We start from the raw sequence: 27,440 nt of genomic DNA, 5'->3' as shown, positions 1-27,440 counted from the left end.
ATGAAATACTTTTCTCCACTGTATATATGTGTGTGTGTATATGTATGTATATATATATATATATATATATATATATATATATATATATATATATATATATATATATATATACACTCACCTAAAGGATTATTAGGAACACCTGTTCAATTTCTCATTAATGCAATTATCTAATCAACCAATCACATGGCAGTTGCTTCAATGCATTTAGGGGTGTGATCCTGGTCAAGACAATCTCCTGAACTCCAAACTGAATGTCCGAATGGGAAAGAAAGGTGATTTAAGCAATTTTGAGCGTGGCATGGTTGTTGGTGCCAGACGGGACGGTCTGAGTATTTCACAATCTGCTCAGTTACTGGGATTTTCACGCCCAACCATTTCTAGGGTTTACAAAGAATGGTGTGAAAAGGGAAAAACATCTAGTATGCGGCAGTCCTGTGGGCGAAAATGCCTTGTTGATGCTAGAGGTCAGAGGAGAATGGGCCGACTGATTCAAGCTGATAGAAGAGCAACTTTGACTGAATTAACCACTCGTTACAACCGAGGTATGCAGCAAAGCATTTGTGAAGCCACAACACGCACAACCTTGAGGCGGATGGGCTACAACAGCAGAACACCCCACCGGATACCACTCATCTCCACTACAAATAGGAAAAAGAGGCTACAATTTGCACAAGCTCACCAAAATTGGACAGTTGAAGACTGGAAGAATGTTGCCTGGTCTGATGAGTCTCGATTTCTGTTGAGACATTCAGATGGTAGAGTCAGAATTTGGCGTAAACAGAATGAGAACATGGATCCATCATGCATTGTTACCACTGTGCAGGCTGGTGGTGGTGGTGTAATGGTGTGGGGGATGTTTTCATGGCACACTTTAGGCCCCTTAGTGCCAATTGGGCATCGTTTAAATGCCACGGCCTACCTGAGCATGGTTTCTGACCATGTCCATCCCTTTATGACCACCATGTACCCATCCTCTGATGGCTACTTCCAGCAGGATAATGCACCATGTCACAAAGCTCGAATTATTTCAAATTGGTTTCTTGAACATGACAATGAGTTCACTGTACTGAAATGGCCCCCACAGTCACCAGATCTCAACCCAATAGAGCATTTTTGGGATGTGGTGGAACGGGAGCTTCGTGCCCTGGATGTGCATCCCACAAATCTCCATCAACTGCAAGATGCTATCCTATCAATATGGGCCAACATTTTTAAAGAATGCTTTCAGCACCTTGTTGAATCAATGCCATGTAGAATTAAAGCAGTTCTGAAGGCGAAAGGGGGTCAAACACAGTATTAGTATGGTGTTCCTAATAATCCTTTAGGTGAGTGTATATATACTCTCACTCACACACACATACACACACACACCTGTTCAAACGTTTGGGGTCACTTAGAAATGGCCTTGTTTTCTGTGAAAACATACATGAGTTTGAATAGGAAATATAGCAAAATCAATAGGAAATATAGTAATTGACAAGTGTCACGGTGAGCCAGGATACATGGAGCAGAGTGAGAGGGTATCATTCTTTTATTATTTCTCTCCAAAAAATAACAAAAGAAGAGGCACACCGCAGACTGAAGGCTAAAGCGCTAACGCCAAACAATGACCAATAACCATAGGATGAACAGGGCAACTTAAATAGGGTCCCCAATTAGAGACAACGAGATGCAGCTGACTCTAATTGGGAAGAACAGAAAGCAGTACAGCAGAGATGCCTAGAGGCACCTCTGCGGTCAGGTCCTGACTGTGCCCCCCAGGTGCATGGAGATGCCTAGACGTCCCCAGCCAGGACCTGACAACAAGATTAGAAATAAGGATTTTTAACTGAAATAATAATTGTCTTTCAAACTTTGCTTTTGTAAAATAATCCTTAATTTGCAGCAATTACAGCCTTGTAGACCTTTGGCATTCTAGTTGTCAGTTTGTTGAGGTAATATGAAGACATCTGAAGACATTTCACCCCATGCTTCCTGAAGCACCTCCCACAACTTGGATTGGCTTAATGGGCAATTCATACGTAGAAAAGATCTGTAGATACCATATACGGCCAAGCTGCTCCCAGAACAGCTCAGTAGGGTTGAATTCCGGTGACTGTGCTGGCCACTCCATTATAGACAGAATACCAGCTGACTGCTTCTTCCCTAAATAATTCTTGCCTAGTTTAGAGCAGTGCTTTGGGTCATTGTCCTTTTGTAGGAGGAAATTGGCTTCAATTAAGTGCCGTCCGCAGGGTATGGCATGGCGTTGCAACATTGAGTGATAGCCTTCCTATTTTAAGATCCCCTTTACCCTGTACAAATCTGCCACTTCACCACCACCAAAGCAGGAACTGTCTTTTTTCAAGTCGGTCCTTTAGACCAGGGACTCACAGGTCACAACCTTTAAATTTTCCCCCTCAGATTGCCACAACAACTAGCTGCATCTGTTTGTAGCCCATGTAAAACGGTTGCTAGTCTCTGATCCCATAGTTCCACTATCTCATACCATTGTAGATGCTCTTGATACAGACACTAAGTATAAAAACTGCTGTTAGTTTACAGTATTTAACATATTTCAGCCCCTCATTTGGAAATCTGCTGAAAGTGTAAGCATGTGATCCCACACTGAATTACATTTAAGCTTAAGATTGGGGTTCTGGGGGTAGGGGTTCCAAACAGTAGCTTTCCTGACATAAGGTTCGCCCAACCAAAAACTTGTCTTTATTCAAAGATTCCCAGATTCAACCAAATGCATAAGCTGGGCTACTTAAATAAAATACAAACTCATAAGGTAGGCAAGGTGGCTAGAGCTGTTTATTTACAAAGATTAATCAAGAGAGATCTGTTATGTATGCACAGCATGGAAATAACTTCATGTAGTCGTTTCTTGTAGCCTGTCTATCAGTCTCTTACATTGACTGGGAGTATTCTTTTCCCACTCTTCTTTACAACACTAATTCAGCTGTGTTATGTTTGTGGGCTTTCTTGCATATACAGCCCACTTCAAGTGCTCTCACAGCATTTTGATATGATTGAGGGCTTTCCATATCTTAAAATTTTTTGCTTGTGTATTTTGCATCATTGTCTTGTTGTAAGATCCAACTTCAGTCTTTTGACAGATGGCCTTACAGGCTCCTCAGGAATTATTTTACAAAATTGTATTAATATTTGTTTAACAGCCAGTTTCTACATTTCTATGTTCAGTGTATTTAAGTTCTGGTTGTTCAGTTTCTCCATGATCTGTTGTTTCAATCCATTGTGTTCTTTGATTTCACCGGAGTGTAGTTTATTATTCCCATCTGTGTCTCATTTTGTCCTCATTGCCGCAGTATTTAGTCTCCCAAGTATTCTGTCAGTTTGTTGGTCATTGTCCCTTGTGATGTCTTTATTTCCTTCACAGTCAGTCTTTGGATTAAACATGTTTGTTGATGTGTCCCACTTTCTCTATTGAAGACATTACAATTTGACACAACTATGGCAAGTAGGCTCTGAGTTAGCAAAGCAGCCCCAAACCATAATGCCACTGCATCCATGCTTAACGTTTGGTATGAAGTGCTTCTGTTCACATGTAGTTACATTTCCCCCAAACATGGTGTCTGTCATTGCAGTCAAAGAACTCCACCTTTGACTCATCTGTTCGGAGCACATTGTTCCAGTAGTTTTGATTTTTACCCAGGTATAGTCTGGTAAACATCAGTCATGTGTTTATATATTTTTTAAAGCACTGGCTTCTCCCTTGACTTCCCATGTAGGCCAAGTGTGTGCAATCTCTTTTTGACAGTTGACACATGCATTTCAACACTGATTGTGGCAATAAAGGCCTGTAGATCCGTTGATGTTACCCTGGAGTTCTTAGATATCTCTATGTGCATCTTTCAGTCGGTTCTTGGGCTGGAATTGGTGGACAATGTGTCATGTAGATTGTCAGTGGCCAGGACTTTTCTCCATTTGTAGATAATTTGTCATACAGTGGAAGGATGTAATATGAGTTGCTTGCAAAAGGCTTTGTAAACCCTCTCAGACTCACAGACATCAATAATCTTTCTGTTGAGGGTCTTGGATAGGTTGTTTGATCTTGGCATGATATATTACTACACACCCATATGGTTTTGACCTAACCAGACCAAGTTTCAGCTTTTTATTAAATGCCGGCTCATCCCAACTTAATCTCTAGTGATAATAATAATACCTTTCAGCAGTTCTGTGCATTTTAATTTCAGACAGTTTATGTGACGGTAAAGTTAGGGGTTTAATAACTTTTTCCACTTAAAACAAAAGCATTTCTGTTTATTTTAATTGCGTGAATTGTTTCAAATGCATTTTTTGTGATTTGTTAAATTCACAAAAAATCTGTATTTCCAACTATGTAAAAAAAGACTGCTTTCTAGTTAGTGCACTTACTTGTTTACATGATTGTGTCCTTGCCAGTCCTAGATTTTAAATGTTTTAACTCAGGAAATAGATGGTAAAAATAAGGTGCTACCTCAGAAGTAGACGGTAATAGTGAAGGTTGTAAATCCATTAAAGAGAGGTGGGGGCTAAATGTCAAAACGCTTACCATTAAATGAAGCGTACATTCCCTCATATCACTCACATTTTATTCGTACCACGCTTCTATGACATACCCAGGGGAAGCTGAGTGCATCGACTTGCTGAGTTGCTACATCAGTAGTACAGTATGCTGCATGCATTTTACATAGCTTGCAGTGTCACTCTGCCACTGTTTAGTACCTATAACCAGGTGCAGCTTCTCTAGCCGCTCCTCCATCTCAATCAGGATAGGGACTCTATGTGTTCTGGCACATCATGGACAACACCTCTCTACAGCTGTCCAGTCTGTCTAGTGCTATGAAGCAGAGAGGGGCAGTCACATGATTAAACTCCATAGGTGAAGATAGGAGACACACGCCCAGCATAGAGATAACAAATTAATTTTATCTGAATGAAAATGAAATAAAATATATAGGTGGAACAATGTTCTGCATCCTTTAAAGAAATGAATAAACAGCCTTTAGACTTTAGAAAATGAAATGCTTTCAGGGTGCATTTCAATGAGCTGAAGCATACGTTTAAGTCTGAACGATTGACAGGTTGTATGGTAAATACTCACTCTATGTCCGTACGTAATGAGAGAGTGCTGAAGTGGTTGGTGAAAGTATCAGAAAACAGATGTCAGATAGGTTTATTGTTAGCATGGATTAATACACCCGAGCTGTATTCAATTAGTAATTTCAGTGAATTAACAACAAATACGACTGTCCTTGTCTATTTATTTTTTTTTGCTATTGATGCAGCGGTTGGGGTGAGATAGGTTATCACTGTTTCTTGCTTGTCGACTCAATGGATCAAGTTACGGCAGGAAACCAGGGTTCTGATGCAAAGGCTTCATCTAAGAAAATAAACCATCTTGAGGTCTGCAATTGCAGAGGGCAATCAATAATTGCAGATAAAGGATGTTGGAATATCAATGTCAGAAAACAAATTTTTAACAAATGGCTAAGTGTCATTATTATCGCATGCAGGGTATGTCATAGTGAAATGTTAAACAAAACAATATTTAACATTTGTATCGATATCAAATAATAAATGTTTACAGTTTTGCAATATACTATATTGCTCGGTATTTGAGTTATTTCTAATGTTCATCAAGTGTGCCAATCATTTTGCATGTGCAAGTGGGAAGGCTGCTGCTGCTTTCCAGGTTGGCAGTATAGGCAATAGGGTGAGATTAATGTTGCCTCTCTAGCTTGCCAGTCTGTTGCATTGTGTTAGAGCAGCTGCTCGGGGTGCTGGTGTCATGTGTTAGCATTATGAAATCAAGACTGATACCGGTATTATCGGCCACTGCAGAAACGACAGGGTGGAGACACACCACAACCAGCAGACTTCTGAATTGGCTGAATGAAAGAGAATCAGGATTTTAACATTGTTGCACTAGTGCTGTAGAGCATCATTCCATGAAGTCTGGATGTCAGACAGCTGTATGCATATTAATGCAGCAATGTGTGTGTTGCTATGTGCAATATAACTTTACTGTAACCATTAATGCCACTGTAGCAAAACAGTAGATCGACCAAAAGAACGAACCTCTACCACTTAGCGTACACATACATCACAAACAGTTGATGTGCAGTAGGGGTTTATGTCCCTCAGATAGTAGTGTTGGTTGACATGATGAAGTTACATTTTATACTCTAAATGAAACACTTTTCAATGATCTGTCAACTGGTACTTTCTTGTACCTAAGGGCTTTCTTTTAGCTGCATCTGAAGTTGGGTGTCTAATCTGAATAAGGAAATTGCTGTTAGTACCCCAGGGGACAAGGGTGATCAGCATAGGCCTGAAGCATGCATCTCATGCTGGGGTAGAGCAAGGCATTAGTAGATAGACCTGTCTGGTTCCTGCAGCTGAGGAGCTATCCTGGTGCAAATGGCATGCAGATAATCAGACGGACGTAAGATGTGCTTCAGTGGCAGCAGAGGACAGTGGTGGTGGGGGCAAAGGTCAACAGGGGCAGCAGTAGTCACAAATATAAAAGCTAAGCTGTCAGGAAGCATGGAAAATTACCAAAACATATTATGTGGCCCATCACACCGTTTTGAAGACCCCAAGGAAAACATTTGTTTGCCACCCTTGCTTTTTATATTTTGCTCACTTTAGCTTCAGGAGGACAGTAAACGTTGTTGTTATTGGGCAGGGAAGATGAGGACTAAGGTTAGGACATGGATTTCTAAGGACAGCTGTCGTTAGATTGATCAAGATTTGCTACGGTCCTGGGGTACTGTAGAGATTCAGATGGAATATGGACATATGGACCGTGTCATTTTCCTGTCAGCATCTTAACTGGTACTGCTAAAGAACATTATTATACCCAAGCCACAAACCAGCCTCCAAGCCTCTCTGTTGACTCAATGGAGCATAGATAACAAGATTACAGGTGGCACCTGTCTCTTCCTAGATCTGCTCTTCTACAATATGGTTGTTCTGCTGTTGGCACTGACCTGGACTAGTGTTACAGGAGGTGGATGTCACTGTCTTTATAGGGGCATTTAAATGAAGACACATTATATTATTATACATACATAAACTAGTGTTTTGTACTGTAGTAGCGAGCCAAACCCACCCAGCCAAGCTCTTAGAATATATAGCTGCTGCTGGTCCTTGAATCAAGGGGGATGACATTGATCTGGATATACTTTCAGTAGCTGCATCAGATGATATCGACTAGGCTGATATCTCAGACTAACATGTCTGTAAGCTCTTTGCGTCTCATTCAATAAGGGATTTGTAGTTTCTGTGGACTTCATCACTTGGGAAAGCAGGGTACCAAGCTACCTAGTAGGCCCACTGACACTGATATCCATGGTGCAATCTAATTAATAAATTGTAACAATGCTTACATTTGTGGGAATCATCATTTCTGAACACTCACTCAATAAGGTAAGGATTTACACTTTGCAAATGCAGCTAATACTCGGCCAGGACTTCTTATGCCATATAAGTGCGTGGCATTGATCGGTTGCACCAATATTATTTCTTACCATAGTATTGTCCTGGGCATGAAGTGGTTTTGTAGCAAGTTCTGTAGCAGACTCTAGCAGACATCTCTGCAAACCCTTTTCTGCAGTCAAACCACAGAAAGCACTAACCATTCTCGTGCATTCAGCCCAGCAGCAGCTGTCCATGACAGCACCACTGGGTTAATTTCTTCATCTATTTTAGTCTTACTTGGTTTGATTCTTAATCAGACTACTACATCTCTGGACAACAGCCCTACTGTTGTTGTACAACACCTTTTTAATCTGCACATGATGGGATGTAGCCTAAATATGCATTATTTCATTTAAATAATTAATCCACTAAAATGCAATTAAAGTCTGTAATTTTATTAAATCATTTGTCATTGCTTTGCTTCCTATTAAATAATAAATATTTAGTCTAGCAATTGCAGTAGGCCAGATGTCAGGTGTTATAGTAGACTGATAAAAACTAAAAACATGAAAAAACAGACAAAATTAACAGTGCAGCACAACAATTCACATTCTGTTCCCTCTGGATCAGGTGACTGATGTTATGACAGTAGTAGGTCCAATCTGTCTGTACAGGTTTTAAGGAAAATAAAAACCAGTAGTCTCAAATGTGCCCCATAGTACTACATGATTATCATATAAAGCTCTGAGGATTGGGAGAGCCTGAGTTATTTTCAAACTCAGAGCACGGAATATTCTTCTAATTACACAAAGATGTTGTTTTCACTGGTTCGAGGAATAAGGAGATTCCTTATGAGATACAAAGTTTTCTTTTTTCTTTTTTTTTTTTTTTATCTTTAATAAACCAGTATATTGAAGTTGAGAAGAGAAGTGTTAGACAGACCTTGGAACATCTCTGGACGGTTCTGTAGATGGATTGAACTCACTGATTAAAATCTCTGTAAAGAATACTTGTGTATGAGTCCACCAGTGGTGCTGCTATGGCCCATCTGTCCTCTGTATCCCCACAGAGCAATGCAAACAGCTAGTTAGTGAATTTGAAAATCACAAAAATTCCAATGTGAACAATGATAAACTGTGTCCCATGAGTGATGTGTTGCCATTTTCCGTATACTTTCACTTTCATGTTTCTAAATTTGGGAGAAAAAATTCCCTAAAAGGTACATAGACCTCATTGAATGTTTTTTTGTTTTGTTTGATGCATTGGTCTGTAAGTACGAAGTAAGTGGTTTTTAAAGGATTTAGAAACATAGTAGGGTAGGCATTGAATATATTCTGTCTTTCTACACCATCCTCTCTGTATGCCAAATGCCAAGGGGCTCTAACACAACACAGGTGGCTGACATTGACTTGCATGAGATGTGAATTGACAAAACAAAGGCACCAACCGCCAACTCAGAATGAATGCACTTTGGAATGGAAAACAACAGTGACATAACAGGCCCTGCAAACTTGTCTCTCAAAATGCATTGAGACATAGCAAACTACCAGTCATACCTGTCAGGGGGAAATGTGGGGATGAATACTGCCAAGTAGAAGGTCAACCATCATATTGATAAGAGTGATGTAAGCATGTCTTGGAGCAGGCAAGCTTTGTGTTTAGATACATGGAAAAGGGTAACAGACATTATTCGCATTGTTATAATACTAAAAAGTGAGCTATATACAGTATGTGACATTCAGAGCCAACACATAGTTTAAGATGTGCCTCAGAAATGTCTTTGTTATAATTAGCTGGCCCATAGTTTAAAGCCCAATACCGTATCATGCCTTTTCTCAGAAATGAGATGATTACTTTGTTGTCCAATAAATCGTGAGCTTACAATTATAAGGTTCCATCTGCAAATCAAAGATTTCATATACCTGTTAGCAAAGGTTTTACATAGTAAATTGATTTTTTTATAGCTTAACAAGGCCATCACCCTAGTTGTACTTAGGGTGAGTCATATCAAAATCCTGATACAACATTTTCTTTTTTTGGAATAGTTCAAATGCAGATGTTACTTTATAATTCTGAGAGCTCTGATCTGGTTCAGAATTATAAGGTTCCATCTCAACATCACAATGAATAATTATAGCCATATTGGAAATAGAATATCTTAACACCAAAACATTGTTTAACACATACACTACATGTGAAAAATGTATACTTTTATAAGATTTAGAAATAACACATCATATTTATATTTGAGTCATTAAAACATTTATATTCAACATTTCAATTCATTTGCAGTTAGGCAATACCATCAAGTTTGAAACATCTTATACATGAAGCATGTCTTTATTTGTTTACTCTACATAATCACTATTATTACTTTTCATATGTGACGATTTGACAGTGGGACACCGTGACAAAGCCGTATATATATATATACTAAAGGACGTAACGCAGGCCAAAGGCGCAAGATGTTTACTTACTATACCAGTTGTTATTTCGTCGTGAAATTAGGTTATAGTAGTAAAATAAAAGAGAAGATCTGTTTTGATGCCATTTTGAGGCAATTTAATTTTAAGTTTCATTCAGGTTCGTTTCAATTCACTTGCTATGGGCACGCGCTAGCGTTCCAGCTTAGCCAGCGTTCTTTTGCCGTTTTTGAGGCTAGGGTGAATTTTTATGCGTTCTATTGTCCAGCCTAGTATAAATGAGTGTGTATTGCAATTTCTTAACCAAGATCGAGTTGAACACCAAAGAGGGAACCCTTACTCCGATAATTTCAATAAACGATTGAATTCTTTCTCCTTTAACTCTCGGTTACGTTCTTAACTAAAGTGACCACATAAAGGCCAGCACAGACATCGTCAGTAGATACGCTGGGTAAAAGATACATGGGCTGTAATCACCAGTGTATTTCATCTGTAGATCCTATCAAACAAATATGTTAACTTGTGGGGAATGTAGACCTCATTGGCTTTGGTCAAAACTAGTCCACTTTGTAGGGGATGAAATAGAGTGACCTGGATTAGCAACTATTGATTATAGATAATACCAGTACCATTTAGTTATTTTATGATAATATTTTTTTTATTTACAGATAATAAATGCATTATTTGCATAAATAGTCAATTGTTAATTAATTGTTAAACAACCTAACTATTTTCTCAATTTACAATAAGTTCTAGAGTTAACACTTCACAGGTAAGCATAAGTACCTGATTCATGTTTAAAATGTTTGCATTGACCTGTGTGAACTAGACTGATCCAAATATATATACACTGCTCAAAGTTAACATGTAATCTACACAATGTAACACTAAGTCAATTAAAGCGATATCAATCTGTCCAGCTAGAAAGCAAAAGCTATTGTGAATCAATGTCACCTGTTTTGGTGCAAATCAAAAGTGAGTTTATGTGCACCTGAGAGGCAACAGCAAGGCAACCCTGAAAAAGGGAATGGTTTTGCAGGTGGTGGCCACAGACAATTGCTCTCTCCTTATCCTTCCTGACAGATTCTTCTCTAGTTTTGTGTTTTGCTAGTGTCCTTGTCACTACTGGTAGCATGAGGTGGTACCTGCCGACCATTCAGGTTGCACAGGTAGTCCAGCTCCTCCAGGATGTGTCACCCAGTACAGTCTCAAGAGCATGGAGGACATACCTGGAGATAGGCTGTTACACAAGGAGAGCTGGACAGAGCCACAGAAGGGCATCAACTGGTGGAGTGGGCCCTGGGTTCCTCCTGGTGCAGGACAATGCCCAGCCTCATGTAGCCAGAGTGTGTAGGCAGTTCCTGGATGACGAAGGCATTGATGCCATTGACTGGCCCTCAGATTCCCCAGACCTGAATCCAATTGAGAATCTCTGGGATGTTATGAATTGGTGCATCCAACGCTGCAAAGTAGCGCTACAGACTGTCCAGCAGCTCACTGATGCCCTGATCCAGGTCTGGTAGGCGATCCCCCAGGACACCATCAGCCGTCTCATCAGGAACATACCCAGACTTTGTCAGGAGTGCATACAGGAACATTGAGTCACATAATGAGTTGCCGTGATGAAATTCACGCAAGTTGGAACAGCCTGTGATGTAAATAGTTTTCTTTGATTTTCAGTGTAAGTTTGAATCCAGCCTTCAATCGGTTGGTGATTTTGGTTTCCCTTGACCGTTGTTATGTCATTTTGTTCTCAATGAATTTCACAATGTACAGTAAAGATTTTGATCTTTTAAATATTTCGTTCATCGAGACCCAATGTGTGACTTAAGTGTTCCCTTATTCTTTTTGAGCAGTGTATGTATTGGTCAGGCAATCGATTTAAACATTAAATCACTCCTTTCGATGCAAAGGAGCAGCGGCTCTACTCCGTGTTCCTCATGGATGGCTGAGCTTCTCACCCTATCCCTATGGGAGAAGCCAGCCACCCTTCTGAGAAAACCCATTTCAGCCGCTTGTACTCGCGATCTTGCTCTTTCAGTCATGACCCAGCCTTCATGACCATAGGTGAGGGTAGAAACGAAAGAATCGGCAGATCATATATATTTTTATATTTATAGTTACCTTTTGTAAAGAATTTATCATCTTTGGTGAAAAATGATGCATCCTCTGGTTCAGTGTAGAACTAAGCACTTAACTGCTTAAGTTATTGATGTGCAAGTAATTTGTACATCAATAATGCCAAGCAACTCCAGGTAATAAAGTATCAGTCAAACTGCAGACTGTGTACAGCTTGGCTTGGTAAAGTCATGATCTTGCACATCTGACTGTGAAGCACCTTCAGCATTCAAATGGCTAGCTCAGTAGTATTTATTAGCTGAGTGACTGGCTCATATATTGTTATGTGCTGTTAGAAATAGTTTTACTAGAAAAAAAGTACAATAAGACAATCATCTGTATATAGCAGGTGATCAGGGCTAGCTTGCAATTTTATTTCAGTTGCACTGGTTCACAATCAGCAACCATTTGGGTAATTTGGTTTTATACAATACATGTTTTTCTATGTAGTTATTAACATACAGGTTAAAGTGATAATTTCATTATGAGAACCGTCTGATACTGGTGTGGTCGTTGCCAGTCGCCCTTATATGGCTTAGCCCAGATGCTTAAATACACCGTAGACTTGCATATTGTGGAAACACACACACACACACGAATCAGCTTAGACAGATTAATCTCATAGGCCCGGCTCATGAGCTCCACTGTTACAGATTTGAAACTGCTGTAAAAGCTCAGTAGCTGATGGTAACGGTATTTTGGATGCATCACTTGCAAAATATACTAGTTACTGGAATCTTTTTTTTTTTAAGGGCATCAGCCACACAATTGAATTTAGAATTGAAAATAAATGTTTTTATGAAATAAATGTTTACACATCGAATTGCAGTGCATCAAAACAAATCCTATCAATTAATGATTGGAATCAAACCAAATTGCATCAAATTGTTTCAAATTAAAAAGTATATTTTACGCTGCTGTACTTCAGGCCATGTCTTTAGATACATATCAAATGGGAAAGATGCACATCCTTAATCGTTACCATTTTTCTGTAGATGTTGTATTTTCCCCTGGGCAATACAAAATTTCCTTTTGTTATTAATGATACTCTTCCCCTTACATTTCCTCCCTGTATGGCTCCATTGAATTGCATTAGCTCATAGCTAAGATATTACTAGGTAGTTACATGGGATGAATCAATGATTCCCAATATGTCTTTTTAACAAGTCACTGTGAATATCAAAATGTCCTTGATATGAATGTTCCCATACAGAAATATCTGGCTTATATAGCTAATTTTCTATCTTTTTTTGCAGCTGCTGCTTTGTGTTCAGTTTTGCTGGATTATTGAAGCTCTGAGGTATGGAAGGCTGCAGTAAGCTTCTTTATGATTGAAAAAAAAGTATTTCCCACACAATGAAACTAACGGGACAGAGCATGTGGCATTACACTGTAACAGCTCATGGATACCTCTTTATCCACTTTGGGGTGGATTATATTAAGTGACTGCTAGACAAGCATCTACAGAACCCATTCTCTCTATTTTTAGGACAGGAAAGCATGCTGATAACATTGTTTCACTATCTTTCATAAAGGTTATTACATGTAAATCCCTGGGGCATTGCTATTTGCCGTACTGGTAACCAGTAATTAGCAGACACTGTTTAGTCAGTAGTTGACATGATATGCTGTTGTTTGACAAGCAATGAAAACATAAAATATCTAATGGTGATCTAATAAAGTATTATTTGTTGTTAAAGTTTGTTTTATTTGGGACAACCTTTTTTCTGCTTAAGCTAGCAAGCTAATGTGATTGTAATGCACAAGGGGTAGTCATATCATGAAGCTCAGAGGCCTTTAGTCTGTAAATGTCTGTAAAGCATGTTGACAGTTGTGCAGATCTTTGAACTTTGACATGAGAGTGATCCTCAGATCTGAAGGGAGAAGACACTTGGCAGTTGGCTGTCAGCCCATAGCTTTAAGCGGGAAAGTCTTCTGTCGATGAGACAGTGAGATCTTTTGTGCATTTTTAAGGTCTTCAAAGATGCCATTTATGTGGAAATCTTTGTGAGGGGCGGACTGCTGACTAGCTATCCGACATTTCCATTTCAAAACCTCCAGTAAAGAGGCATCTGAGTGGGAAAAAAAAGACTTGCAAAATGTCTATCCCCGGTAGCCCCTCGACATCTATAGAACTCAGGTGCAATATGAAATTATTCACAAAATAGCAAGCGGTGAAAAGGCCTGCCCACAACTGGGATAAGTTTCACATTATGTTGAGACGGTTGCTCTACAGACAGAAAGGTCTGATGCTAATGAATGCTATTTTGGCTGGATGTATTCATAAAATTATGACTGATTAAATAATTAATACAGACTCTGATTTTGGTCAGAAGCCATTATAGGGTATCCTTGTTTTACCAGTCGTCTCTCAAGTTTAATGATTCACTACATGGGTCTGACTAGAAAATAATGTATATAGGCTCGCAAGATCAGTGTGGTATAGTAAAAGCTAAGGCTAATTGTTGGCTGGTCTACCCATTAATCATGATCATTTTCTTTGGTTGCTCTGTTATAGTGCCTTAAAGAACTCAATCTGTTTATGAATCATACAGTATGATTTGTGAAGTTGCAGACTTTTAAATGGACCATTTTAGGGACTACCAACTTTTTTACTATGAAAGAAAATTCTATTTTCTGACTATGACTTACTAAAACTATTGATGTTGAGGATGTAGTTGAGGGCAGTGTATGCATAAATAAAACTTGGTATTTGCAAGTTTACAGCATAATATTAAACCAAATCTGCCCAGGTATTCAATCAATCATGTGCTCTGCTGCAGGAAAGTGGCTGCTGGCTAGAGGACTTTGGTGTTCTTATGGTGCAGCCATTTTATAGCACAAGTGAAGATATTTTAACTAAGAACTGGAGATTGCACCTAGAGAGATTGTTGGGCGATTGTTGTTTTAGTTATTTCAGAAGCGCAAACTATTAATAATACATCAGAACAAGTTCAGGGCAATACCAGCATTGTGGACATGTATAGAAAGGGTGGACCAGTCAGTCACTGACAGACTGAGGGGCGGGGTCAAGTAGGAAGGGGGTCTTAGAGTACTGCAATTCTTCACATTTTGGCTTATTTTGCTATTTGACACCAGATACCATGGTCAGATGAAAACTGTGGACATTCCCTACCAATAACAATTTAGAACTATTCATACCATGGTGGCCTCAAGAATAGCACCTACAAAGTGCATTGCTCTGTATTTTTAGAAAATTTGTAAAACAATGATCTGAATACAAGATCAACTTTTCCTGACACACTTTTCATGAAACGCTTTGCACACTATTGGCGTTCTCTCAACCAGCATCTCGAAGTAGTTACCTGGAATTCTTTTCCAACAGCCTTGACGGATATGGTGAGCACTTGACAAAATGAACTGTATTTTGATCTGTTTAACACTTTTTGCTACATTATTCCATATGTGTTGTTTCATAGTTTTGAGGCCTTCACTTCTATTGTACAATGTGGAAAATATTAAAACAAGAGAGAGACCCTTGAATGTGTAGGTGTGTCCAACACCTGCGTTGTCATGGCTGACATAGTCTATAGCCATGGATCTTAATTCAGTTTCCCCAAAAACCCAGGAGTCAGGCAGAAGTGGATTAGGTTTGGCCATGGCAAGCAAGCAAGCATGCATGCATGTTACAGCAAAGCAATGAGTTGGGTTTGCAGTATATACGTTGCTAGTAGTTTCTCTTCATAACAATAACTATCGGTTTTGCACACAGCCAGAACTACCCAGTGTAACACTTCACCATCATTGTCAGCATCATTTCAGAGCAAAGCTATAGTCTGTTATTGAAATTACAAGTTAGCCGCCTAGCTTCTCTATTGGCTTGCTTGACTTGCTACAAACTTACAGAAACAAGTTGAGAAAAAGTAACGAAACAAAACCTGATTTATTATGTTCTGATTCAATGTATTTCTTTGTTGAATGCAGACTTTATTTTGCAATATCCAGATATTAATGCAATTTCTGAGGACAGACGTGCTCTCATCCCATGTGCTACAGGCTGTACAATTGTCCAACAAACTATATCTAGTTGTCTGTTTCCTTTTCTAATTGAACTGAATCAAAACATGTTTACTATCGATTCTGAACATCTCAAGCTGCTTGTAGTGTAGGGGCATATCACCTTCTCAGACGCTCTTTAAAGCTGAAGGACGTAACTTTCAAAACAGGATGTATTTCCCGCCTCATTCTCCCAGAAATCTCGACTGTCGCTGGTGTAATGTCAGTTCACTCTTAAAGCCCAACACATTATCTCTCATCTCTCTCATATTCATCTGCTTATACGGTATCGGGTTGCGGGGGCAGCAGCTCCAACAGGGGACCCCAAACTTCCCTTTCCCGAGCCACATTTGCCGGCTCTGACTGGGGGATCCCGAGGCGTTCCCAGGCCAGTGTCGAAATATAATCTCTCCACCTAGTCCTGGGCCTACCCCGAGGTCTCCTCCCAGCTGGACGTGCCTGGAAAACCTCCCTAGGGAGACGTCCTGGGGGCATCCTTACCAGACGCCCGAACCACCTCAACTGGCTCCTTTCAATGCAAAGTAGCAGCCGCTCTACTCCGTGTTCCTCACGGATGGCTGAGCTTCTCACCATATCCCTAAGGGAGAAGCCAGCCACCCTTCTGAGAAAACCCATTTCAGCCGCTTGTACTGGCGATCTTGTTTTTTCGATCATGACCCAGCCTTCATGACCATAGGTGAGGGTAGGAACGAAAATTGACCGGTATATTGAGAGCTTTGCCTTCCGGCTCAGCTCTCTTTTCGTCACGACGATGTGGTCAAGTGAATGCAATACCGCCCATACTACCGATTCTCCGCCCAATCTCCCGCTCCATTGTCCTCTCACTCGCGAAAAAGACCCAGAGATACTTGAACTCCTTTACTTGGGGTAACGCCTCATTCCCTAACCGGAGGAGGCACTCCATCGGTTCCCTGCTGAGAACCATGGCCTCAGATTTAGAGGTCCTAATCCTCATCCCAACCGCTTCGCACTCGGCTGCGAACCGGTCCAGTGAGTGCTGAAGGTCACAGACCGATGATGCCATCAGGACCACATCATCCGCAAAAAGCAGCGATGAGATCCCCAGCACACCGAACTGCAACCCATCCCCATCCCGACTACGCCTCGATATCCTGTCCATAAAAGTTACAAACAGGATTGTTTACAAAGCGCAGCCCTGGCGGAGGCCAACCCCCACCTGGAACGAGTCCGACTTACTACCGAAAACCCGAACACAGCTCTCACTTTGGACATACAGTGATTGGATAGCCCTCAGAAGGGACCTCCTCACCCCATACTCCCGCAGCACCTCCCACAGTATCTCCCGGGGGACCCGGTCATACGCCAGATCCACAAAACTGGATGGATGGGCATATCCCCAGGCCCACTCCAGGATCCTTGCAAGAGTAAAGAGCTGGTCGATTGTTCCTCGACCAGGATGGAATCCGCATTGTTCCTCTTCAATCTGAGGTTTGACTATCTGCCGAACCCTCCTTTCCAGTACCTTTGAGTAGACTTTCCCAGGGAGGCTGAAAAGTGTGATACCCCTGTAATTGGCACACACCCTCTGGTCCCCCTTTTTGAAGAGGGGAACCACCACCCCAGTCCGCCACTCCTTAGGCACTTTCCCTGACTCCCACGCAATGTTGAAGAGGCGTGTCATCCAAGACATCTCATCCACACCCAAAGCTTTCAACATTTCTGGACGGATCTCGTCAATCCCCGGAGCTTTGCAACTGTGGAGTTGTTTGACTACCTCAGTGACTTCTGTCATGGAGATTGACGATGCTTCCCCATCAGCCTGCAGCTCTGCCTCCACTATAGAGGGCGTGTTAGTGGGATTAGGAGTTCCTCAGAGTGTTCCTTCCATTGCCTAATTACCTCCTCAGTTGAGGTCAACAGTGTCCCATCCTGACTGTACACAGCTTGGATAGCTCCCCGTTTTTCCCTCCTGAGGTGGCGGACGGTTTTCCAGAAACACCTTGGTGCCGACCGAAAGGCCTTCTCCATGGCTTCCCCAAACTCCTCCCACACCCACTGTTTTTCCTCTTTCACAGCAGAGGTCGCAACCCTTCGGGTCTGTCGGTACACTGCAACCGTCTCCGGAGTCCTCCGGGATAACATATCCCAGAAGGCCTCCTTCTTCAGTCGGATGTCATCCCTGACCACTGGTGTCCACCAGGGTGTTCGAGGGTTACCGCCCCTTGATGCACCTTAGACATTTAGACCACAGCTCCCCGCCGCAGCTTTGGCAATGGAGGCTTTGAACATCGACCACTCAGGTTCAATGCCCCCAACCTCCACAGGGATGCCAGAAAAGCTCCGCCGGAGGTGTGAGTTGAAGATCTTTCGGATTGGGGGCCTCCTCCAGACGTTCCCAGTTCACCCGTACTACCCGTTTTGGGTTTTCCCGGTCTGTCCAGAGTCTTCCCCCACCCCCTGACCCAACTCCCCACCAGATGGTGATCGGTTGATAGCTCCACCCCTCTCTTTACCCGAGTGTCCAAAACATGCAGTCTCAGATCCAATGACACGATCACAAAATCACCTTTGGCCTAGGGTGCTCTGGTACCACGTACACTTTTGAGCATCCTTATGTTCGAACATGGTGTTCGTTATAGATAATCCATGACTAGCACAGAACTCTAACAACAAACGACCACTCGAGTTCAGATCAGGGAGGCCGTTCCTCCCTATCACGCTTCTCCGGGTGTCTCCATCATTGCCCACGTGTGCGTTGAAGTCCCCCAGCAGAATTATGGAGTCCCCTACTGGAACCCCATACGATTATTTTAATTATATACTAAAATTCATTAAAAAAATAATCTGATGTAGCATAAATACAGAAACGTGAAAATAGCTAGCTACTAGTCTAAACTCGCCATGGTATGTTTTCTAATTACAGTACTACTAGCTGGGCAAGTAAATAAAAAGCAAACAGCGTGTACAGATGGCTACAGGTGGCTAGCTGCCAAAATGTATCTGATGTAGTATACATAGGAAACGTGAGAATAGCCAGCTACTACTAGTCTAAACTTTCCCTGTTAATGTTCTCTGATTACAGTACTCCTAGGTGGAATGTTACATTCCCAGTCACAGACCAGATATTAAAAACATTTGGTTGGTAGAACTAAAACTGGGGGACAGCCTTAAGTAAAAAAATCTCTTTGAACCCTCTCTAAAAGCTATGCAGTGGCTACTTTTAATGCTATGTTTTGTTATGAGTTTGAATACATTATCACACTAATGTTGCCAGTTTTGACTAAACTGATGCCTGTAAGAGAAGGGTACCTGTTGCTTTGTCAAGTGGATGCTTGAAATAATTGTCCTCTTGAATCAGATGTGGAAAGCTGTATAACAAATCAAACAAAAACTGACTCTTGATTACAAGGAAATAAACCATGAACAAATTAGTTATCAGTGTGTGCCATTTGCTTTTAGATTGTCTGGTTAATCATAAACACTTGCTTTAGATTTTAGCAAAAGGCAGTAATTTTTTTAAGTAATAGTTTTGTTTCCCAATTTAAGGGATACAGTAATCAAGTGTTAATGGGTTATGGAACTACTTAAGCAGACAGTGTATAGATTCAGGATTCAGTTTGTCCCTTTTCCTATTTTCAGGAATTCTGTATGAAAATCTCTAAACAAATATTTTTTCATATAAAATTCCCCTAAATGCAAGTTTTAGGATTATGATAATTGATGCAAAAATAAAAAAATCTTGTTCTTGTCTGGACGACAGTTGTCACGATTTTTAAGAATCCCTGAGATGTACATTTTCCTGTACACGTTTGTGCACGTTTGGAAGAATCATCTTCAACATAATTTCTGCTGTAAAAGCTGCCAAAGGTGCTTCCTGCTTGGGCTCAGCGATGTCTGGATTTACATATTGTCTCAACCACCTGTCCAAATATTGTCGGCAGACGATGTAATCATTCTTTTTTCATCCATTGAAGGGGCAAATACGGTGTCAAAGAGGGGTAAATTGGCGGGAATAATGCCATGCATTTAAACACATTAGATCACTTAAAAAAAGCTGAAACAGTATAAATATCTTTAAATCTGAAAAGTCATATAGTCTACTTTTTATATACAGTACGTAGAGGTCCTCAGACATGCTAGTGGCACAGTATTTATACTAGTGCATCACATGGAGGTCCACTAGCGACTTATTGGAGCCCACTCAGGCCTGTAGAGCAGTTGCATCAGGACACACATGACTCATTTATTTTGATATGACATCACGTGACTGGGAGTATTCATTTTGAACTAATTTTTCTGGGGAAATTAGATTAACCTAGAGTTTATCGAATAATCAGAGAGGATCAGGTTGAGCTGCAAATGTGTCAACATGACAGGTCATAAAGTACCTAAGCAGGCAATTTAGTGAGAAGGGGAATAGAGTCTGACATTTTTGTAGGGGCAGCATTACCTGACAGAATCAATTTACAATGCTTAAGGTAATTAGATTTTTGACGAAAGCTCCAAAATAGCCTAAAAGTCTCCCTTTCCTGTTTCTTTGGCTGCTTTCAAATGTGTGCCATCCATGCCAAGTTCAATACCCATCTACCTCCCACCTTTGTTTAGAGGCATATGAGCAGGAGATATGAGTAACCATAAATGACTAGATATCAGCTCTGTCATGCTCAGAATATGTTAACTGGATGACATTCGTAATTTATTGGTGGTGGTTATTTTGAACAATCTGTTTCAGCAGGTTACTACAATTAATTTATTCTACCACTTTCATCCCAAATGTTGGTGTGTACAGTATTGACTGTGTCCTAATTTTCTATTTGCAGCTATCTGAGGATTAGGGGGAAGGGCTGAAGTTCTCAAATCCAGTTAAACATATTTAAATATCTGGTGCCTCTTATAGCAACTAATTTTACAAGCAGTTCATGCATCAGAGAGTACCTCAAATTAGGTATCAAATATATTATTGATAAAATGAACCAATCCAAGAGCAATTCATTTTTTATCTCTCTAAAAATAAACAAAACCGCAATTCAGATTTTCAAACTGAAATGTGAATAGATACTCAATCAAAGACTCAAACTTCTGACTTAATGTGTTGTCAGTGGGATTAATATAAAAAAGGAATATAAAGTGTAAGCTGTTTGGGTTGATCTAGAAACGCTGTTGGGGTATGGCTGTTTAACTGATACTATCCAGAGATAATGGATAAAATGATGAGATCTTAAGGTCTTCGCCTTAATAGTGTAATTAGTTGTCCAGAGCAGAAGGGGTTTTAACACTAGATTCAAAAGCCACAAATTGAAGTGCCTAGCAGTTTTTCTCTTGGGATTGGTGATATATCTTGTTATTTGAAAACTCTGTGGAATGTTGAATGATAGGTTTTGATGTAAAGCATCTGTATTTAGTGGACAATGAGAGACTATTGTGAATCAGGATAGACTGTCAAATGTCAGCAGGGACAGTTCACTGTGGTTTTTCTCAATTTGGCCTGGATGCATTCCACTTATATCAATAATTTCTAATAAAATAATAATCACAGGAATGTTTTGATGTGAGTGCTACTTTGTGACATACATGTTTTATTTCAAGCCGACTGCACACGCTCTCCTATTTGCATTGTGTATTTTCGTTTTAAGGTATTTGTTGACAGTCCGAGTTACAGGTAGACAGGTGAAGACAAGGAATAGTGCTGAAGAGTGGACGCCAGTATTGAACCCTGGTTTCCGATGGGGATCAGCACTTGTGCATGGAGATGGGAGTGTTACTACTTGACTATACAGCTCTGCACCACATTGAAATTTTTTTCTTTCAAATCTATCTCTGGACTCAATGCTTTTTGATGACATCATAAATTAATCAAAAGTCCTGAGCCAGAGTATGAGCGCAGTGGAGCTGGAGTGGAGCGAGTGTAATTTGGTTAGAGTGCAAAGCAGTTTAAACAGTTTTCTTCATCACACTTCTATATTTCGGCATATCCCACAACATGCTGTTGAAATGTTAAGTCTTTTTTCTCAGCCTACTTCAAAAGTAAATGGTAGAGTAGACAATTGCAGTGTTTGTTAATATTTATTTTAGTTTTAATGTCAGGTACGAATGTGGACCAAGCATTAAATGGTTTTCAGCAGAGGGGGAAAGGAACGTTTACAGCATGCCTGGAGAGGACCGCTCAGTGAGTGATGAGTGGGAGTACAGACAGTTTACCTTCTCTCACATACTCTGGACTGTGCTCTGGGCAGTAAGACCACAGTAAAACCACAGTAGGCTACCGAATAATGAATAATGTGACTAGCAGCAGCACCCACACGGAACTCCCACCAGTACACCTGCACTAACATCGATAACCATAACAGTCATGGACACAAAGGAGTCCCAAAGAGACCATATACCCTCAACATAGACTAGCAACGTTTTGTAAATACAGATGTACCAGGCCAATGGAAACAATTTGTAAAGAAACAGCAAAATAAAAAAAGAGCATTCAATTCTATTTACTGGATGTGATAAGCCAGTAAGCCCCATCGTGACAATACAAAAATATTTATAAATCGAAATGTACTACATTCCATTGCAAATATCTTTTATAAAGTTCTACATGTCAAGTTTGAATACAACACCATCAGTCTTGCAGGGCCTCATACAGTTTTCATACCCAAATAACAACAAGTGCGCTGCAAAATAAAAGAACTGTGACACCAGATGATGATGATCATTTAAAATCTAACCTCTTTAGAAGGCAGATATTAACAAATTAGGTAATGTTATTATTGAAATCCCCTGCTGGAGTAGACTCAAATATCAGCTCAAAAAGCATGCACGGACAAGGCAAATGCTAGCTATTTGCTATAATTTAGTTTTGTCTGTATACCTAATTTAGAGAAGTACAATTGCATAATTTCTCGCCTCCAAAAACAGTCCAAGATTGTTTGATTCTATTGTCATTCCAATATGCTGCTCTAATACAGTTAAAATGAAGCTGCTGTCAGTCTAAATTCTGAAGGTCAAGCAAGATTTATCTACCCAGAGTCTACAGAAGAGAGAGTCTGATTTAATATACTCTTTTCAAAGACCAATTTTTCTAACAGAAACTGAATGATTTGAATAAGAAGACAATTAAAATAAATTTGCAGATTTCATCATTAAAAAAGTCAACAATACATAATTATAATTATAATGTACATATAATATTAATATATATTTATATCATTCCTTAGGCCATAGTGGACCTTGACAGTTTCCCAGCGTTATGATCAGGGTTTGTGTGCGGTTCTCCAACAAAGGAGAAGCATTATTAGCCGGTTGCATTGTATAAAAGTTAGATTTACCAAAACAATTTGAAAAAATACATGTTTTTTTAAAGGTTTTACTGTGTTACTGTTCATATAAATAAATCAGTCAGATGAAATAAAAACATTAGGAGAAATTTGTGCATAAAATATGAGAGTTTTATAGCTATTTCTGGGATCGTTTACTTTAGCTCATTATTAAACGCAGGGCCAAAACCTGATGTGTTGCATTGAGAAAGAATCAACAGGGATTTAACTTGAAATTAGCTTGGTATATCATGTCAAATCAGCAGTAAGATGTTTTCCCACTTTCAGGGGCTTCCGTACAAATCCACACCTTAATCCATGCAATTTATCAAACAACTGTACTCATGTGACCATGCAAGTGAAATGGAAAGGTCAGATAATATTAGAAGGTTAGTAAGTGACCCCTGCAGTCAAACAGGCTGGAATGTAATGGAAAAGTCAGCAGGGTGAGATTTGTTGAGTGGCCCCATAAGACTGCAACCCCCATTGCCTTTTAAAGACATCTAGATTTTCCAAGCCATTACCTTTGAGAGATGGACACCATTCAGAGGGTAAAATAACCTCTTAAAGCCTGTGTTTCCGTCCAGCATTGTCTGACGTGGAAGGTGCCCTTTTTTGTCAGTAAATCAACATTGGCCTATGTTTTAGTTGTCTGCTAATGAGGGGGATCGCCAGGACATACGGTCATTAGGTTTCTGTTTGTTGTTGGTGTGGTTGGCTGTGTACAAATTGAGGCTCAATCTCCGTTACTTACTGTGGAAGATTTCAGAAGATTTTGGGCCCAATATGTAAATAGCCTGTGAAATGCATAATAGTCCATGCAATGTTCAATTCCATATACAATGAAAGGTTAGTTCTTGTGTTACAAACAGTGTTTATTATTATATTATACAGACTGCATTTAAGGCAAAGTTTAGGGTTTGAGAGGAGGGATAAAGCCTCCAGCTAATGACTCAGTAACAAGATCAGTTAATCTGGCTAGTCATGGTGCTCATGTAATATTCCCATGTTACCTACTATCCTTCCCCTCAGACTGGAGCTAGTAAATGTCTTGCTTTCAGCCTTGTCTTATCACCTGACTCCCAGCCCACCAATGAAGATGTATCCAGAATGAGAATGACGCAGATGGTGCTGCTGTCAGAAGACTTCTGTGTGCTATATTTGGACCAGGGCCAAGTTGTCTCTGTTTATGAACATACAGTACATTAAAGATAGAGGTGCATAGTAGAGAAAGTGATTTAACTGTATTTTGCAACCCCTACCCCGAACGTACCTCAGCTTTCATTTGTATACAGTAGTCTGACAATAATGGGGGAAATTCTTTTTGTATGCTCTGACAGTGTCAGAATGTTCTGCAGTTTATTCCATTGTTTGAAATACCATAAAGATTGGTGAAAATGTCTGAAGTTTACAGAGGATGTTTTTCCCCCTGATCTTTATAACTGACTGAGTATAGATCCTCTATTTTTTCTTCAGATTGTAAGTGGTTTCGGGAAGGCTGCCTGCAAATAGGTTTGAGCCTGCACTATGTTATGCTATAGTAGAAGCTATGAATACATGATCACATTCCACTGAATTCCTGTATGCTGTTGCTGCATCTAGAGAGGTTGCATTTAATGAGACAAAATGTAACCCTTTTCACAAGAAAGTTGAACAGCACCTACTGTGTATCTTTGATGGAGGATAATATTTGTGGATTTGAGTTGGCAAATCCTGTGCTATGTTTCAGTGTTTTAAAGCTTTTCCATTCACTCCATCCATTGGCATATAGTGACACTGCATTCACTGTTAACTGCACTGTTCTGAAGCGAAGTGTCTGAAGGAATTAGCATGCAAAGGATGTTTACATCACTCACCAGCAATGGCTCTAATTCTGCTGCATTAAGAACAGGATTTGACTTTCACTGTCCGTTGCTCATGCGGATAGGGGCTTTGAGTGTTAATAGGGTGGGACGGGTTAATCAAAGGATTTAATAACAACTTGTATGTTTTAACATGCTCTGGACCTATAATTGTCTGGATGACTAATATTTGAGTATGCATGTGGTTAAAATATACTTCACTATAAGGATCTACTAATATGATTGATTGTTCAAAATTAACTAAAGGATGATTATTGCATGTGTCATCCAGTGAGCTGAAGTGATGCAAGCTATTTCTAAATAACAAGTCACCCAAACAGATAAGCCTGATGTAGTCTAATTAAGTATGATTAAATATTTCATATAAATTTGATTACTGTAAATTATAAGAAGGCAAGAGGTTTGCAGGTCATTTTGTCATTCAAGTTCTCTTTCAAAAGACAGCAGATTATTAAATTGCACTGCTGTAACTATAGGTCTTCTTTCAAGCAGAGATCTCAAGTTAAAAGCCAAGGCCCTGTCAGTATACACACTATGTGGATGACATTCAACCAATGACGTGTCAGTCCCTAATAGGGGATCCAGAGGATCTATCAGTCAGACATCTACAGACACATTTCAGGGTGTTAAGATGGTCGAACACATCTACAGACACGTTTTAGGGTGTTAAGGTGGCCGAACACATCTACAGACACGTTTTAGGGTGTTAAGGTGGCCGAACACATCTACAGACACGTTTCAGGGTGTTAAGATGGCCGAACACATCTACAGACACGTTTCAGGGTGTTAAGGTGGCCGAACACATCTACAGACACGTTTTAAGGGTGTTAAGGTGGCTGAACACATCTACAGACACGTTTCAGGGTGTTAAGGTGGCTGAACACATCTACAGACACGTTTTAGGGTGTTAAGGTGGCCGAACACATCTACAGACACGTTTCAGGGTGTTAAGATGGCTGAACACATCTACAGACACGTTTCAGGGTGTTAAGGTGGCTGAACACATCTACAGACACGTTTCAGGGTGTTAAAATGGCTGAACACATCTACAGACACGTTTCTGGGTGTTAAGATGGTCGAACACATCTACAGACAAGTTTCAGGGTGTTAAGGTGGCCAAACACATCTACAGACACGTTTTAAGGGTGTTAAGGTGGCCGAAAACAACGACGCCACCATTTCCAAACATGACCTGACACAGAGCTACAACACAGTTGGGAGGCAGGCATCAGTCTCAAACTGTAACAACAGCAGGGTGACATCACCGTCTTTGCGGAAATGGTGAATCAATCGAACAGCAGGCAGTAAGGTTCAACCTGAAGTCTCAGTGAAATGAAAACAGGGCTCTGAAATCCTCCCTCCATGGAACCTGACCCAGCCATGAACGGATGTGGCACTTACAGCTGCCGAAGACGCATTAGGACAGAGAAGCATATCACGTCTTTCCTTTGCTAAAGGTGGTGATGTCACTGTTGCTGACATAGTATCAGCCCTCCCTCCTTTGTAAATGTCCCCCCCCAAAAATAAATACATATGCTAAATGGATGCTTTCAAGGCTAAAAGTAGTGCACTTAGTGGTATAGAGTAGGGCAGGGTTTTCTGGGTGGTGGGACACAAGCTATACAGTATAACTGCTTTTAAAGGACGACCTCTGACCTGTGGCCAATGCACCTCTGGTAGATATACTGAGGTAATGACCTTGGCATTGACTGGAGCCTGCAGTGTGATCTAACCCTACATGGGATGGACATGAAGTATAAGGCACCATGCCATGCAGTGAATAATTGGATGTTTATTATTACCCTTTTGGACACTGTAGAGCACACATTAACTAGAGAAAACTGCCATCTGTCACCAGAGCTGTGTGTTAAGTACCTCTGAGAGAAAAGCCCCACCCGGGAGAATCTGGATCTACACAGAGCTGAGAGAAATCCCATGCGTTGACTCATTCAGACTCGCCGTCAACCACAGATTGCAATGTCTTTGAACTTGGGACTTGAAAATAGATTTTCTTTAAGTTGCGTTAATGGGCAGGGTGCTATTTTCACCCGTTTTAAATGTGAGATGGGTTAGTCTTAATGCAGATACAATGACTGACTGCTATCTCCACTAGCCTGTTGCAATACATTCTGACTGTTCACTGGTCACCAAGGTTAGTTCTCTCCTTCAGGGAATGGATTAGCTGCTTCTTTCAATGGTTGCTGGGTGTTAAAGGGGTTGCTAGCTCCCAGGTGGCCTATACATTGACTGTGCTCTCCTGTTCAGGACACTTAACCTGGTCAGGTATGGTAATGATGTCTGCTGGGAGCTTATACACT

At 40.4% G+C, this 27,440-nt stretch overlaps 1 protein-coding gene across 4 annotated transcripts in view; it reads left to right on the top strand.

Moving 5' to 3' along the window:
• The window catches only part of lrfn1 (leucine rich repeat and fibronectin type III domain containing 1), a 102,379-nt gene that overhangs the window by 4,472 nt on the left and 70,467 nt on the right, over positions 1–27,440 (top strand). Inside the window, exon 1 of one of the 4 annotated variants that reach the window (XM_034292434.1) lies at positions 13,235–13,254. The exons of 2 other annotated variants lie outside the window; for them this stretch is intronic. The gene's annotated coding sequence lies outside the window, so the exon portion shown is untranslated. Of the gene's footprint in view, positions 1–13,234; positions 13,270–27,440 lie in introns of those variants that run through there. One more of the 4 variants, XM_020050097.2, reaches the window with a different exon arrangement.

The sequence above is a fragment of the Esox lucius genome, chromosome 1 (assembly GCF_011004845.1).
Source record: "Esox lucius isolate fEsoLuc1 chromosome 1, fEsoLuc1.pri, whole genome shotgun sequence".
NCBI classification, from domain to species: Eukaryota; Metazoa; Chordata; class Actinopteri; order Esociformes; family Esocidae; genus Esox; species Esox lucius.
This window is presented reverse-complemented; position numbering and strand designations above follow the sequence as displayed.